The sequence below is a fragment of the Symsagittifera roscoffensis genome, chromosome 2 (genome assembly GCF_963678635.1).
Source record: "Symsagittifera roscoffensis chromosome 2, txSymRosc1.1, whole genome shotgun sequence".
In the NCBI taxonomy this organism is placed as follows: Eukaryota; Metazoa; Xenacoelomorpha; order Acoela; family Convolutidae; genus Symsagittifera; species Symsagittifera roscoffensis.
Genome location: NC_087063.1, coordinates 23,954,239 through 23,970,078, shown reverse-complemented (window position 1 = coordinate 23,970,078; position 15,840 = coordinate 23,954,239). Strand labels below are relative to the sequence as shown.

The 15,840-nt window shown below is 33.4% G+C and overlaps 1 protein-coding gene across 1 annotated transcript in view; it reads left to right on the top strand.

The window, feature by feature from the left end:
• LOC134839393 (cilia- and flagella-associated protein 144-like) overlaps positions 1-15,840 on the top strand; it is a 249,657-nt gene that overhangs the window by 56,738 nt on the left and 177,079 nt on the right. The window lies entirely within an intron of this gene.

Below are 15,840 nucleotides of genomic sequence, written 5' to 3'. Positions count from 1 at the left end.
TTTTTGGTGACGGATGTTTCTTGTTGTTTATCGCGAATCAAATAGGCGATTAGGTAGGACTTGATCAAATTCAAATCATATCTACCACTATTAAATCCAAAATCAGGTGAAGTATTTACATATCTCTCCAGATGTTGTTTCAAATCGATGAGTTGATTTCTCTGAATTCGCAAGAATTGTGTTGACATATCTGCTTCTTCCCAATCTTCAATGCATTCGTCTTCGTACTCGAATTTGTTGCCTGAATAGTTTTACCACGTTCGTTTAGCTGATCAAAGATCTTTTTCGTTCTTTAATTGACAGCTACTTCAATATCTTGAAATTTTTTTCGCATCTCTAGCTTATTTTGTTCAGCCAACAGCTCGAGGTTGGTTACAAAATCAATTATCAAGTTCTGTGGATCCTTGTTGTACAAAAAGATGGGATCATAATTCAGATTTGATGATATAGAGACTGAAATTGGTACATGTTTTCCGATCCAGGTAAAAGTTTGCGTCTCTTTTAGTTCCTCTGAAGGAACACAAATCGAATCAAAGTCGAAAATTGCTAGATCATTGAAGAGCTTGGTATCTTCAGAAACTGGAAGATTGAATCCTTCTAGCTTTTCAAACAAGGTTTCGCGAAGTTCATACACGTTCTTTAGGTAAATATGTCTCACTCGGTCCTTGCATCTCAGGAGATGCTGATTGAAGTGGTCATATTTGTGGGAAAAGGTGTCACAGCTAGGGCATCGAAAGCACTTGAAGAAACTATCTATATCATTGGTATGAATGATATGATTGTTAAATCTCAGTAGCTTAACTGTTTTATCGAATCTTCCGATACTTCGTCGAGCTAGTTCTCCTGCATATTCTCCTTCTTGGATACCGAAATCGTATATAAAAATGTCTCTTTGCAAAATTTCTTGGACAACAGGTAAGTCTTCTACAGAAACTCCACGAAAATGTTTAGGATCGTGATAAGATTTTGATATAAATTCTGTTAAGTATCTGGAAGTGTGAGAGTCGAGATCCTTGTGCCCGGTCATGTACATGGCCAATGCGTGGAAAAGACACAAATGATCTTTGTAAAGTTCCTTGTCTTTGTTAGATAAAAGACAGTTCACCTGCGTATGTCGTAGTAAAGGTTCGGGTAATACAGAGTCCGGACATCCCATTGGGATGTTTTTCAGCAAAGCAGCAAAAATTGTAATGTTAATAATCAACTTGAATCTCCATTTTGTGTTCTGGCGTTCTTGGGTACATTGCTCCACAATATCAAATTTTTCTACTTTTCCTTGGATTGTTATCAAGTCTGCTTTAGTACAAAGCAAATGGGATTTTTCAAATAAAATATTGTTTTTATGGGCATACAAATATCGATATTCACCAGTCTCAATATTTCGAAGAACAAACCCAGAGCAATGTTGATTTTAGCGGCAGAATCGAGCTTGTTGAAGACTTCTTCAAGTTTCTCGTTAATTATTTTAGTATCTAACTTGGACATTTGGAAGTTAAAAACATTATGTCTCCCATTTTCCATCTGCGTATCCACCGGAAAATGTTGGCAAGCACTAAGTTCCTCCTCAAGTTTTTCACCATCTTCCCCTTCTTCCTCCACAATCTTGTTCAAGTCCGCTACAGTATCACTGGGTTTCCGTTGCTTAGCTCCATGTTCTTTTCTCCGATGTTGTTGGAGAGAGTAGTAACTTGTTAACTCATGTTCAGAAGAAGAGCAAACCGTCGACTGCTTAGAACTTGGTTCAGCATGCTTCTTCGCAACATGATAATCCATCTCCTCTTTACTCTTTGTATAAAAATGACAGTTTGGACACTTATGTTCCTTTTGTTTTTCACATCTTTTTCGATGTTTCGCAGCATCCGCTCTCCTGTATTCCTGAGAAAAGTCCTCACACTTCACTTTCTCGTTTCGGTTAAGGGCAGGTATTATCTAAAAAAAAATTGGGACTTTAGAAATGTTCCAAAATTAAAAATTTAAAGAACCAATTGAATGAAAATTCTTTTCGTGAAGTAACGAAATGTGAAATATGAAGTAAAATCCAATTGACTGTTTCTGATTGGCAAACAAAATGAATGATTTAACCCAATAAAATAAGTGTATGTATACTAACAATGACGTCATCGCCTACGCAATTATCCTTTTATGGTAATGACGTCATTCTTTGAATAGAAGTGACGTCGGAGCCTACGCAATTTTCCTTTTATGGTAATGACGTCATTCTATAATTAGAATTGACGTCACCACCAACGCAGCATTCCTTTTATGGTAATGACGTCATCGCCTGCGTCCTTCCTTCGAAAATTCTAGAATTTTCAAGAAAAATTTTGAACCAATCAGAACTAAGCAGTTTCTAGACATAACTTTGGATCCAAAATATTCATTTTTGAAAATTGTCAATTAAAAACTATTTGAACTTCCCCGAGTTACTCTACAAGAAAAAAGAAAATATTCCGTGTGATTTCCTTATTGATGAAGTAGATGTAGATTCTTACTTTTTTCACTATTTTTTGGACGTTTTTGTTGTCCAGAACAGAGTTCTCCGACTAAGTAAAGGTCTCTTTAGGAAACCTACTCAATCAAAGAGTTTATTTTTGATCCACATATTGCGTTTAAAAGCTATAAACTTACTGCTGAGTTACACTTGACTAGAAAAGAAATTTTATTTATTTTAAAAATATTGAAGTTAATAAAAAAGTCGTACGATAATATTTCAAAGACTCTTTTTATTCCCTATCCAACTCCCAAATTTGTCAAAACTCCCCAGCAAAGTTCTTTAATCCTCCATTTTTTAAAAGATTTTAAAACTTCAAAATCTTGCATGATCAGGTTTGGAATCAGATTTCGAGAGATTTGCTATGAAAAATTCATCAACTTTGAGTTATCCTCTCAAATCTACATCAAAATCAAAGAACTTGACTATCTGCTGAAAAATTAGCAATTTCTCATCGATTATATACAAAAAATTCAACTAACTCGATGAGAAGACTTGCATAGATGCTACTTTTATTAATTTTTCTTCTTTTGTTACTTATATCGGCAATATTTCTTATTTTTACAGCAAACAACTTTTGGTCATTTATTTTTGCGATTGCTTTTGTGTATATTTTTAATTATTTGGAAGATTTATGTCATTAAAAGGTAAACTACTGTCTGATTGGATACGACAACTTGAACAAAAATGTACATTTTTGTGATTGGAAACGACAATGTGTAAAATGGAGCTTTGTTTCCGATTGGACACGAGTTCTCTATAAGAATTCCATAATAGGAAACTGAATTCTGATTGGACAAGACTACAATCCAAATCAGGAAAACCATTCTGATTGGTTAAACCCACACATTCCAGTTGAAGGTACCCCTCTCTCGTAACGAAAAATCTTTTTATTTTGAACTTAACTACCGTCAACTACCTCCACTTGATCCTAAATGATCTTCTCAGTACAAAACAACAACCTTATGTTCTCGGTAGAATTTTCGGCTGATTTAGTACAAATCCAAGTGCGAGAAACAGTTTGTGTAGTTTTTCTGGCACGAATGGACATCCCAATCCAAGTCTGGCACATGGTGGAGGTGATGCGCAGGGATTTCAACGAACATCATATAACGCAATCACCCCCTACAGAGAACCAACTTCGAGAAATGCAAATGATGGAGGAAGTGGCCGAGCATGTGGGAATGAACTACACCGAAACTCCTGACTCTAGATATGTGGCTCAACCATTCGACGATTTCCCCTTTCCTTGGGAAGAGGAATCTGTGGACAACCCAATTACCATCGAAGAGGATGAGGGGTTTTCTGAGCCAAGAACTCCAGTCAGCGAACCACCAAAACAATCAACAGTGATGGAGGCAAGACCAGCTTTGCGCTCCATTGAGAACTCAGCTGCTCGACAGCTCTTTGATTTGTAAATAAATTGGTTATTGTCGTGTGTTTTGTAATTTAATTTCTTTGCATCTAGTAATTTTTTTTAAAAGATAGGAACTAAGAGATGAGATCATAGAAAAGTTTGTTTGAAAATTCCAAAAATAAAGTTTTTTAAAACTTTTTGAAAAACTTTGTTAAAAATGAAACTAAGTATGTAACTGGTAAACACTTTTACAGAGTTTTGTTAGAAAGATGGCAAAAAAATGAAACCAATTTTTGCAAACGTGTTTAAAACTTTACCTTAATTTTTGCACCATGCAAAACTTTTTATAATATTTCTGGCACACTTGTTAAAAAAATCAAAGAAAGTCTCGCAAAAAAAATGTAACAAGATATTTTTGCACTGTTGAAAATTAAAATTTATGAATTTCTTTGTTCTGAATTAGATCATTAAAAAATTCAAATTTTGAATGTATGTTGATTAAAAACATCAGAAAACAATGTATTAAGATAGGGAACAGCACTCAAAGTCATCAATAATGAAAAATTTTCAGCAGGTATTTAACAAGTTTTTTACAAAAAATTTTTGCGTTTTTCGCATATGCATAAGAAAAAAAGTTAGATATTTGCTTTTGTTATCAAAAAAAACCACGAAAAAACTTGCATCTAACACAAAAATTTTTTGAAAATTTTTGCACACTTGTTAAAAAAAACCAAAACAATTTTTGCATTTTGTAAAAAAAATTAAATAAATTTTTGCAAACGTGTTGAAAAAATCAAATCAAAATTTGCATCTTGCGAAAAAACTCTTTTACGAGTTAATTTTTGCACACGTGTTGAAAATTACAAATCTAATTGTTGAAAAACTTTTTGATTTTAAATAAAAACAATTTATAAACAAATGTTCAATCATTAATAGAAAACTTGATACGCTCACTATTTACAGTGCCATAACCATCAATGAAACAATCAATAATTTTCAACAAATCAGTCTCATACTCTGACTTTTGAACTTTTCGAATCCTTTCCAAAAAAGCTGATCCAAGAGTCTGAGTGGACGCAAGCTTCTGAGCAGAACTGAGATAATGTCTTATGAATATTTTTCGCAGCAGACGTTTCTTCGCATTACTGGGTAATTTTTCCGGTATTCTACATTTCAAATTGTGTTCGACTGCACGATTCAATTGATTGAAAACTTCACCTCTTGATGAAATAGTATTGGAATAAAATCTGTATTTGTATAAAGTATATATACAATCAACAATTTGGTAAGTGAAATATATTTATCTTATTTTTGCAAAATCTGATCGAGCGATGATCCGATTAGTACTAAGTGAAGTTTGCAATTTTCCACTGGGTAGAATGATGAATGGTTAGATACATAGTAGTCTTGCGTGACAATAAATTTTTCATAAAAGTTTTCTGAGACAGAGATAAAAAGAGATTTTGAATTGTAGTCCGAATAAAAAGTGAGATATGCTTGACACATAGCAGATGTCATCACCGATTACTTGTTGAAAATGATTCTTATCTACCTAGAATTGCTTATATTGTAGTTCCATCACCTACGCAATGTCCATATTTGGATAATCACCTACTCATTATTCCGTATAAGGTAATAATACCTTATTTGGAATGTACAGTGAGTCATTTACATTTCCTAATTTCTGTAAATTTACAAATATCAATATTTTGAAATATTTACTACTGATCAGTTGGCTCTGAGTCTCAAATCAAAAATGTAATCACGAAAAGATATCCTTCCCAACTGTATTGAATTTGCTAAGAACCAAAAGAGAATTGGGAGGTTTTTTTGGTCCCAAAAACTCTACAACGGAAAAATTTACTTTGAACCTTGCTTCCAATTGCTAAAGGAAAATGAATCGGGACAAATCGAAAAACCCAGCAAGTCTATCTCGGTGAAAAAGAAGGGGAAAGGATATCAGCAATACGGAATACTGTTATTCACGATGCTGAAAACCTTGGATTCGTTCCTGTATTGGAACCCTTTTCTGACAAAGACTCAACCATGGAGCAGGAACTTGCGAACTTTCATGCGGTGTATGACGTAGCAATATACAAGAAGAGAAGGGTGTGCGTCACAACCAAGAAGTACATGCGAACAAGCCACCTTACATTCAGATTCGACTCTTCACTGGAAAGGAGAAGCCTATGTCAACTATACTTTGAACGAATTCAAAGAACTCGCCCAAGTCTTGGGAGATTTTATGTTTGTTGAGAACTGTAATGTTCAATAATTTTGTTGAGTGATGTAATTATATTAATGTAATTCAAATATTCATCTTCTTGAATCATTTTTTAAAATTTCTTTGAGCTGAGCAGTATGAGTTGGAACAATGGTTTTTCCAGAAATCCTGTTTTAAAGCTTCAAAATAAATTGGGACTTTTTCATATCGTCTTACAAGAAAAGTCCCAGAAATTTTTACTAATAGTTTTGGAAACTCAAAATTGCAAGATTTGGATACAGAATCACAAATTTCTCAATTTGAGTGGACTTTGCATAATGGAAGACGAAAAAGTTTTCCAAGTTATCGTTCAGATATTTAAAAAATAGATCTTATAGAGTATCGTAGAAAAGGAAACACTTGGAAAACAATCAGAAGTTTCAGTTGGAAAAAGAAGAGTTTGATAAACTGGTTGATTTTATCCCCTCGGTTTTGTCTTATGTAGAAACATTCAAAAAAACTTGTATCATTATTGACGAATGCACTGTAGAAAATGAACGTTTACAAATTGAAGGAAATTCCCAGAAATTTTGATTTGATTAAGTATGACTTTTCATTAAATACAAAAAGAAAAAATAACTTTCTTTGTACTTGTTTTGTTTTGGACCCAAACATAAATTTGAAAGAAATGGACCAAAAATTTCCCTTCGGGGGTCTAATTGGATACGGAAATTTTTGCATGGATTACTTTTTTGCAAATTCAAAAATTTTCAGACTTCATGCAATTTTACATGATGCAGCTGGATCTGTGAAGTCTACCACTTATAACGGACCTGGTTATTTTTATGTTTTAACTAGATTTCCAAGTTCTTGTTTTCTTGGTCACGTGACTGGATTGTTCTTCTGTTTTTATGTTAAAATTTTTGCCTCATCAGTATATGCATTGTTCGATTGTTAGTTATTTTAACTAAAAATTTCAGCGAAAACAGTTACCATCATGAGTCTAGTTGTTTTGGATGTTGAGTGTATTGAAAACAAAATAGTGATAGAATTAGGAGTTTATAAAAATGGACAAACTGGGATATTCCCTTCTTCCCAAAAAATTCAAAGCTACATCTCAGTCTGCTTGATGTACGAAGCATCTTCATGGAATCAATTGGAACAGTGGCCATGAAAAATATACTCAGCTTAAAAAAATATTGAAAAAATTAAAAGCCTCAGAAACGGAGTTTTTTGCAAAAGGTTTTGAAAAATGTAAAATTCTGTCCGAAATTTTGGAAACAACGGTTACAAACTTGGATGATTACGCCTGTCCAAAAGTTCAGGATTTGATTTTCAAAGATGAAGAATATGATTGGAGGTGTAGCAACTACCCTTTCGTCTTGCAAATACTCTTCACTGTGCAGAAAGAAAAGCATTTGCATATGGAACATGGACTCGATGTTTTTTTAATAAATTGTAAAAAACCTAAATAATTTTTTATTATCGTGTTTTGAAATTTAAATGTTAATCTTTATCAATTTTTTTTCATTCCAAAGTTGAGATGGGTGATGAATGTGACAAGCAATTAAATTTAGGAAATTTTGTTTTTGATGAGGAGACTCATGAACGAAAATCATGGAAGTTTTTTGGACGTACGTGTAATAGATCTCTTTTAGTTTTTATGTGCCAATTTTTTGTCATAGTTTTAATACTAGCATTTGCAATTGTGCGAATAATGTTATCCACTACATGTGAAGAAACAACAGTTTGGGTAGCAATTTTATCAAGTACAGTCGGTTATATTTTACCTTCTGCAAAGGTATGAATAAAATAATTTCTACCAAAGAACGAGTTTTTATTTCGCTAGTTGGACCGAGTGGATCTGGAAAATCGCATCTTATTTTTGAGTGGTTAAAAATTGGTACATTTCAACCAAAGTTTGACAAATTGTTTTATTTTTATCAACATTATCAACCTCTTTATGGAAAAATGCAAAGAAAAAACCTTAAGTTTATCCAAGGAGTTGACTTTGAACTGATTGAAAACCTTCCCAATAATGGAACAAAATACTTGTTAATATTTGATGACTCTTTTGAAGAAGTTTCAAATTCTAAGCAGTTTGTAAAAATTGCTACTGCTGGAAGACACAGGGGACTGAATACTATATATATTAAGCATAACTTGTTTCATCAAAGCGAAGTGGGAAGAGATGTTGAGTTACAAAATACACATAAAGTCTTATTCAAGTCACCGAGAGATGTTTTACATATCAATACATTAAGTCAACAACTAGGTCTAGGATCACAATTGAAAGAGTGGTATCAAGATGCAACATCTACTCCTTATGGTCATTTACTCATTGATTTAACTCCAAAAACAGTTGATTCGCTAAGATATTGCACAAACAGTGGTTCAGTTCCATCAAAATTCTATCTACCAGCAGGAACAGAAACAAAGTTTTTGGACGATGAGCATACAATACGTTTCTATACTCCCAATATTTCAAACATTTTCGCAAAAACTTCAAAACCAATTCATCTTCCATTGTCCAAAAAGTTTCTTTCAATTCCTCAGCTAATGTCTAGTAAACTTGCTACGAGGCGAGCTAAAGGATCTTCGAAAAGTAGACGTAGTAAAATATCGAATAGAAATATCAGAACTCACATGAAGAAGAACTTCACTGCATAAAAGGAGAACTATTTTGAGCTCGCCTAAAGGCTTACAATTAATATCTGTTATCACTCCTTTTGTCATTAAACGATTGACATAGTATGGATCAGTTTGTTCTAATTCCTTACTCAATTTATCAATCACAAAGTACACTTCCAAAAAAAAAAATTGGAACAAAAGCAAGAAAAAGAGGCGATTGTGCCAAAAGATTTTGATTCTATTTACAGTGCTCTAAATGCAAAGTTTAAAACGAGTAACAATAAACACCTTATTGATTTGATTTTGAATTCTCCTAGAATTAGACTAAGTCAGTTAGAAAATATCATATTAGATAATCGAGACACAAAATAATCAATTGTAGACTTTGTGTGTGCACTTAAGCGAAAAGTACCGACTTTCCAGATATTTCGTTTACCATTTTGGAAGCAACTCAAATTCCACCTAAACTTGTTATCAACAAGAATGCCAAAGCGAAAAATAGAGGAACTTGGATCCCTTTCAAAATCTGAAAAGGTAAGTCTGAACAGATTGTATTCTAGGGGTAGAGCTGCGTATGGTTCTGTGCGAAACTTGAGTAAAGCAAGCGGATTGTCGAAAAAAAGTAGAACAATTTTCACAAACCAAGACATCGTATACAAAATTTGTTCCCCCAATCAAACGTTTTCGAACGCTTCACGCATTTTCAAAATATATAAATGAAATTTGGTGTATGGATTTGGAATTTGTGGACAAACTAGCGAGTCAAAACAAGGGAGTCAAATATTTATTGGTTGCTGTTGATGTTTTTTCGCGATTTGTCTGAGTTCAAACAATGAAAACTAAATATGCCAAAGACACTTTGCAAGCTTTCAAAAAAATAATTTCTCAAAAAACACCCCTGAAAAGCTTTGGGTTGATAAAGGAACGGAATATGGGGGAATTTTCAAAAAATTTTGCAAGGAAAAAAACATTGAAGTTTACTCGACAATGAGTGAAACAAAATCTGCATTTGCAGAGAGAGCCATTCAATCATTAAAACACATTATTTACCACCACATAGAAGATCATGGTGAAAAATTCATTCACAAGTTGCCGCCATTTGTGTCTACAATGAATTGACGCATCAATAGATCTGTTGGGAAATCACCTAGAGATGTCAAGAATACTGATTTCCACTCAGTTCTGTACAATAAACCTCTAACAAGGTATAAGAAACTAAAATTAAAAATTGGAGACAGAGTGAGAATTTCAAAGAATGATTTTCCGTTCCGAAAAGGATACAAACCACAATTTACAGATGAAATTTTTGAAATTTCGGCAATATCTACAAAAAAGCCTCCTAAATACATCATCAAAAATCTCGACAAAGAAGAAATTCGGGGAAAATTTTTTATGAAAAAGAGCTGAGAAAATGTTCTGATTAAAGGTAAATAATTTTTAAAACTCAATTTCTATCGATCAGTTGTCATGGATTCTTTTATTATTGAGTTGGTTTCCAACGCTTCTTTTATTTCTTATCCGAATAACAGTCTTAGTTCTTTTACAAACTTTCTACCTGAACAAATTCATTCGAAAGGAGAATGGGAGGTTGCAATTTCAGAAATATCATACCCTTCTTTGTAGCAAAATGTTACAGAGGGAAAGTTTACATTCGTAGATGGTAGAGAAAGTTCTGAGGAAAAAAGAAAGATTGTACCGGTGAACACTGAACCAGGATTGTATCCAAGTATTGTTGATTTAGTTGTAGCCATGAACAACAAAATTCGAGAACGTCTAGGTGCTCAAGCTTTTGAATATAACGGAATCTATGTATCAGTAGATGAAATTACACAAAAGTTTGCCGTTCATTTACCTGAGAATCAATTAGTGTTTATAATTCAGAGTGCTGATTTGAGTCACATTTTTGTTTGTGATTTAGAACAAAATCAAACGGGGATTATAATGAAAGGAAAAAGTCCACATTATCCTCAGTATTCTTACGACATTATAAGAATACATTCCCTAATGATATATAGTGATATTATAGAATATAACATAGTCGGTGATACAAAACTCCCTTATTGCGTTGTATTCCATTTATCTCCAAAGTGAAGAGTGGAGATATAGTTTCTACAGGACAGTACATGAATTATCAATCCTTTACAAATTTACAGTTTAAAAAGCTGTTGAAAAATTCTTTCCATAGTATCAAGATAGAACTAAGAGATAGTACAGGCGAAAAAATTCCTTTTGTGTCCGTAGGAATTACCCGAGTTTTTCTCTTGTTTCGCAAGATTTGGAATATTCATTTTTGATTTAAACTTCATACGAAATGGTTGCTCAAAACTCAGCAGATTTTCCTATTTTTCGAGGACAGGCAAGACAACGTGGAAGAGGTTTTGGAGCTCTTGCACAAACTCTTGGGAGAACTGCAATCCTCTTTATTAAAAAATTTATTGTCACAGCTGCGAAAAGAATCGGAGCAGATTTGTTTGAAATCGCTGCTCCAGAGATTGGGGAAGTTGTTAGTGGACGTAAAAAACTCAAAACATTTGCAAAAGATGTGGGAACAAAAACAGTTCGGAAACAATTGGGAGGTGGAAAAAAGAAATCTAAGCGTAGAACTGGTAGAACCAGATCCATTTCTCGAAAAAGTAGATCGAAAAACGGTCGCTCTCGCAAAGACATTTTTTGACAATATAAAATGAGTGTAAACCAAAGTCATTTTCGGTACGGGGCTTTTACAAATTCTGCTTTGGAGATTTTTTGATAAAGTCCCAGTTTTGGAAACATAATGTCAAACACACAATAAGTATTCCCCAGCACTTCTCTGGATGAAAGCAGTATTGAGTTTGAATTTGAAACGGAACGTAATCTCTACTTGGATATGCGTGATACCCATCTTAGCTTAAAGCTTCAACTATTCAAAGGAAGATTGTTTGATGCTTTCAAAAAAGAAAAAGCAGAACATAAAGCAAAATCTGAGGAAGATTCAGACGGGGAACCACAAACTTACTTAACTTATGTAAACAGTCTACTACATTTTCTATTCTCCAACTGTGAAGTTTATTTTTACAATACAATTGTTTACAATGCCAATGGATTATATCCTCATAAGGCACAAATGTCGAACGAATTCAACTCGTCAGCAGTGAGTAATAAAGGAATACTTGCTTGTCATGGATACAGTTTTGAAGAATATCCTGATGCATTTGATATGCATCCATTCACTGATAGAGCAAAATCCGTGGGAACAGGGATAACTTTTTCACTCTATGGGAGGCTCGCCATTGATTTGTTTACTTGCGAAAAATTGTTGCTACCAAAGTTCGAATTAAACTTATTCGAGCTATTCTTAATTTTTACATGCTATCTGATAATCCAAATGTCAGTCTGAAAATTACTGATTGTTCGCAGTTTACTAGAAGAATTTTAGTTGCTGAACCTAATCATCAATACTTGCAATGGAATCTGGAAGGAGAACCTGCTCAATACAATTACATGGAAACTATACCAACAACCTTTATCATTCCATCTCGTCAAAACCAATTCATACAAGAAAATATATTCAATAACGCTCCAATAAGAAGAGTAGCTGTTGCAATGAATACAAATTCAGCTGTTGCAGGATCTTTTCATGAAAACCTTTTCAATTATCAATAATTTCATTTGAGAGAGCTGAGAATTTTTCGGGGTGGAAGAGCAATTGTTTCATTATATACAACTTCTTGTCTTCCTTATGATACAACAATGAAAGCAACGCAGTTTAACGAAGATTTCCCAGCTCTTCCTATGGAAGATTTTTAAAATCACTATATTCTAGTTTTGACTTGACCTCACTACAGGATGCAGCTGAACAGTTGCGTTTACCAGAACTTAGTGGAGAAAGTTTGAGATTAGGAATGTTTTTCCAGTTTCCCTTGGAGCAAGTAACGGAAGTGATAGTCTTGGGAGAAAGACTATCAAATGTTCAATTTGAAAAATTCGTAACAGTCGCTAAAACTGTTTAGTTTTTTTGAGTTTTCAGGTTCCTATAAAAATAGCAGGTCTCTGTACTATCTATTTTGTTTTTCTTCATACCTAAATCTCCAGAAAAAGCAGATAATGAATGCTGTTTAATTGAAAACCCAAGAAAACTCTTCAACTTACACTGTAAAACAGTGTTCAATAAACTTTGTCCAGTTCACAAGTCTTATGTATGGGACTTTGTTGATTCAATACCTTAATGCCCGTAAGTCAATAACTTAAGGTTTCTTCACCCTAATTTACAATCTCAAACTATCTTTTTCTTTGTTTGAGATGTAAATCAGCTAACAATTGCAAAGATGGATAATTTTTCACTTCTGCAAATTATTGAAAGAATTCCTGAACTCGGGTTCAAGTACATGGGATCTTACCCCTCTGATAAAGTACCTCAACTAACAAAATACACTTTTGCAATTGTTAACTCAGCTCCAAGCAATGATAGAGGGGAGCACTGGATCATGATAATGCGATTGGACGAAACTTACTACTTTGCTGATTCTTTGGGTCGAAAAAGAACGGCTTATTCCTTTCTATCAAAAAAGTATCGGCGAATGGTTCCCAGAAAACTACAAAAAACTGATATTTTATATATTTTCTTTGTAATTTACTTTTTTTCTCTAAATTTTGACTTTTTTCGAAGATTCAGTAGGTTTCAGAATAGATTCAAATAAATCAAAAGTAAAAGTATCTAATAAATATTTTTTTGATCAAATTATAACAATCTTATCGTTTTTTGGATATTTTTGAAAAAAAATTTCGATTTTTTTGATAAAAATTCCAAGTTTTTGCTCAAAAACTCTTACCATTGACTTACCATGCACCAAAAAACGAAAAATATAACCTTAATTCTACAATCTACAAGTAATTAACAATTAATTGTTCCCAATTAGATAACGCGCGCCGAGATTTTGTTCCCAATTAGATAACGCGCGCCCAATTAGATAACGCGCGCCGAGATAAATCTTTCCACACAAAAACCAAAAAACCCGTTTTTCTTACCATTATCTTACCATCACACAAACCATGAAACCTACCATTGGTATTCCCTATCTTAATACATTGTAGACTCTCTACCCAATCTTAATACATAGCATGGCGGACCGGAAATCTATAACGTATCTTAATACATGGGGTCCGCCATGCCCCCCCCCCCCCCCACTTTAGCCTCAACATCTACTACTTATGTACTCAATACGTGAAGAAAGTTTTGTTTTTGTCGGAATGCGGAAACTCATTGGTACTATATACCGCTGCACAATTTTAAAGTCTAAGTTGAGTATTAATTTCTTGAAGTTTTTCGATACATCTTATTTTTGAATCAAAGTTTCGTAGCGGATTCGATTAGTCTGTCGGATTTTTACCAATTTTTTTTTTTTTCAAACTTATTTCCAGTTTTGTTTAAAAGATCAATAAAACTCTGTATCGATATTTTTTAATCTCAAAATCAACACCATAAGGACCTCTCTAAGAGATCTAAATAAATTTAATCGTGGAAGTTCTTTTTTTATTTTTGAATTTTTTTGTTTTTCTAAATCCTTTACTATTTTCCTTTGTTCGAAGTCATATTGCCACCTCAGAATTATGCGTTTTAATTCATACTTGTTGTATCGGAATTGCTGCGAAACTGAGCTTCGCCTGTGTGTTCGAGTGAAAGGAACGCCGGAAAAAGAGTGGGATAATTTAGAATTTGTTCCCAAGATCCAAATATGGACACCGTACAATCCCCCCCTAATCGATTTAAGGGAAATAAAATACTGGTTGTTCATATATCAATTCTGAGGGCGAACTTTTTTTGATCTGACTAATCAAAAAAAATTAAAAAAATAACTATGAAGTACAATTTGTTTACATTAACAGTATAAAATAGGATTTGTTTTGGAAAGTATCAAGCAGTCTTGTTTGAAATAATTATTTTATGCCAAATCAATTTTCGAAATTAAAACGTGGCTATGGGGGAGATTCTACGGTAGGTCACCTAGGGGGGAGGGGAGATTGTACGGTTGATCCCAAATTATAAAACTAGCAATAACACCAGACAATTACAATATTGCCAAGCCCTTGTCTTAATTGATCTTGTTAACTATCCCCCATGCATGTTTTTGACATACTTTTCTGTAGAAAAAAAGCATTTCAAAAATGTCAAAAATTAATTGGTTTTTTATTTTCGCGCGTTCGTATTTGTGTTAGCTACTATTTATATAGGAGTGCGGTCTGTATTTAGACAACCGCGTATTCATACTCGTCAGTATTTAGACAAATACTGTATGAGCCAATCAGAATCGAGATAAGACATTAATAATCCAAAATAAAGAATTATTATTCATTGATTTCTTCCATATCTCGATTCTGATTGGTTAAAATGGTATTTGTTTAAATAATGACGTGTCTGAATACGCGGTTTTCTAAATATTGCTACGTAACCATTTATATGAAGGCGGAGCAATAAGCAGAATGGTCCAAGTGCAGAATGGGTCCAAGAGCAGAAAAACAGAAAAATATTGACTTATATTGGTTTATACGGGCTAATTGGTAAAGCAATTATTAGAATCGTCAAAAAAATACCAAGAAAACGAATATTTTAGGCATGAATTGACTAATTTCATTAAGGTTTTTGATAATTTTTTAAAAATTTTTGATTAAATTGCTCAAGCTATGCATAAAATGTTCGTTGCTTTGCTATTATTGACATTTGATGACGTCTGATAATTATTTTACCGATTAGCTTATAGAAGTTGACATTTTCTATTTTTCTGATCATGGACGTATTCTGCTCTTAGACCATTCTGCTTTTTGACTGGCCACCCATTTTTATAGTACCTATATAAAAAACTTTAATTAAATTTATTTTCTGAAAATTGTCTTAAGCTATTGAAAATGTGACAGCCAAAGTTGAATTTTTGAAAATCGAAATGGGGGGGGGGAATAGTTAACAAGATCCGTCTTAATAATCTGAGCGGCTAGAATACTCACTCGTCATCTTGAGTGCTCTTAGTAGTAGTTGTTAGCTGTGTTGTCTCGAATTGCGGTGTGTATTTATAGGTTCCAAAATTTAAAAAAAATCAGTCCCATAGGTTCAAAATAAAAAAGCAGTCGCATAAGTTCCAAATCTTTTCAATTGGTCAAAGGACTAAATTAGCCGAGTCTCGGTTTAAG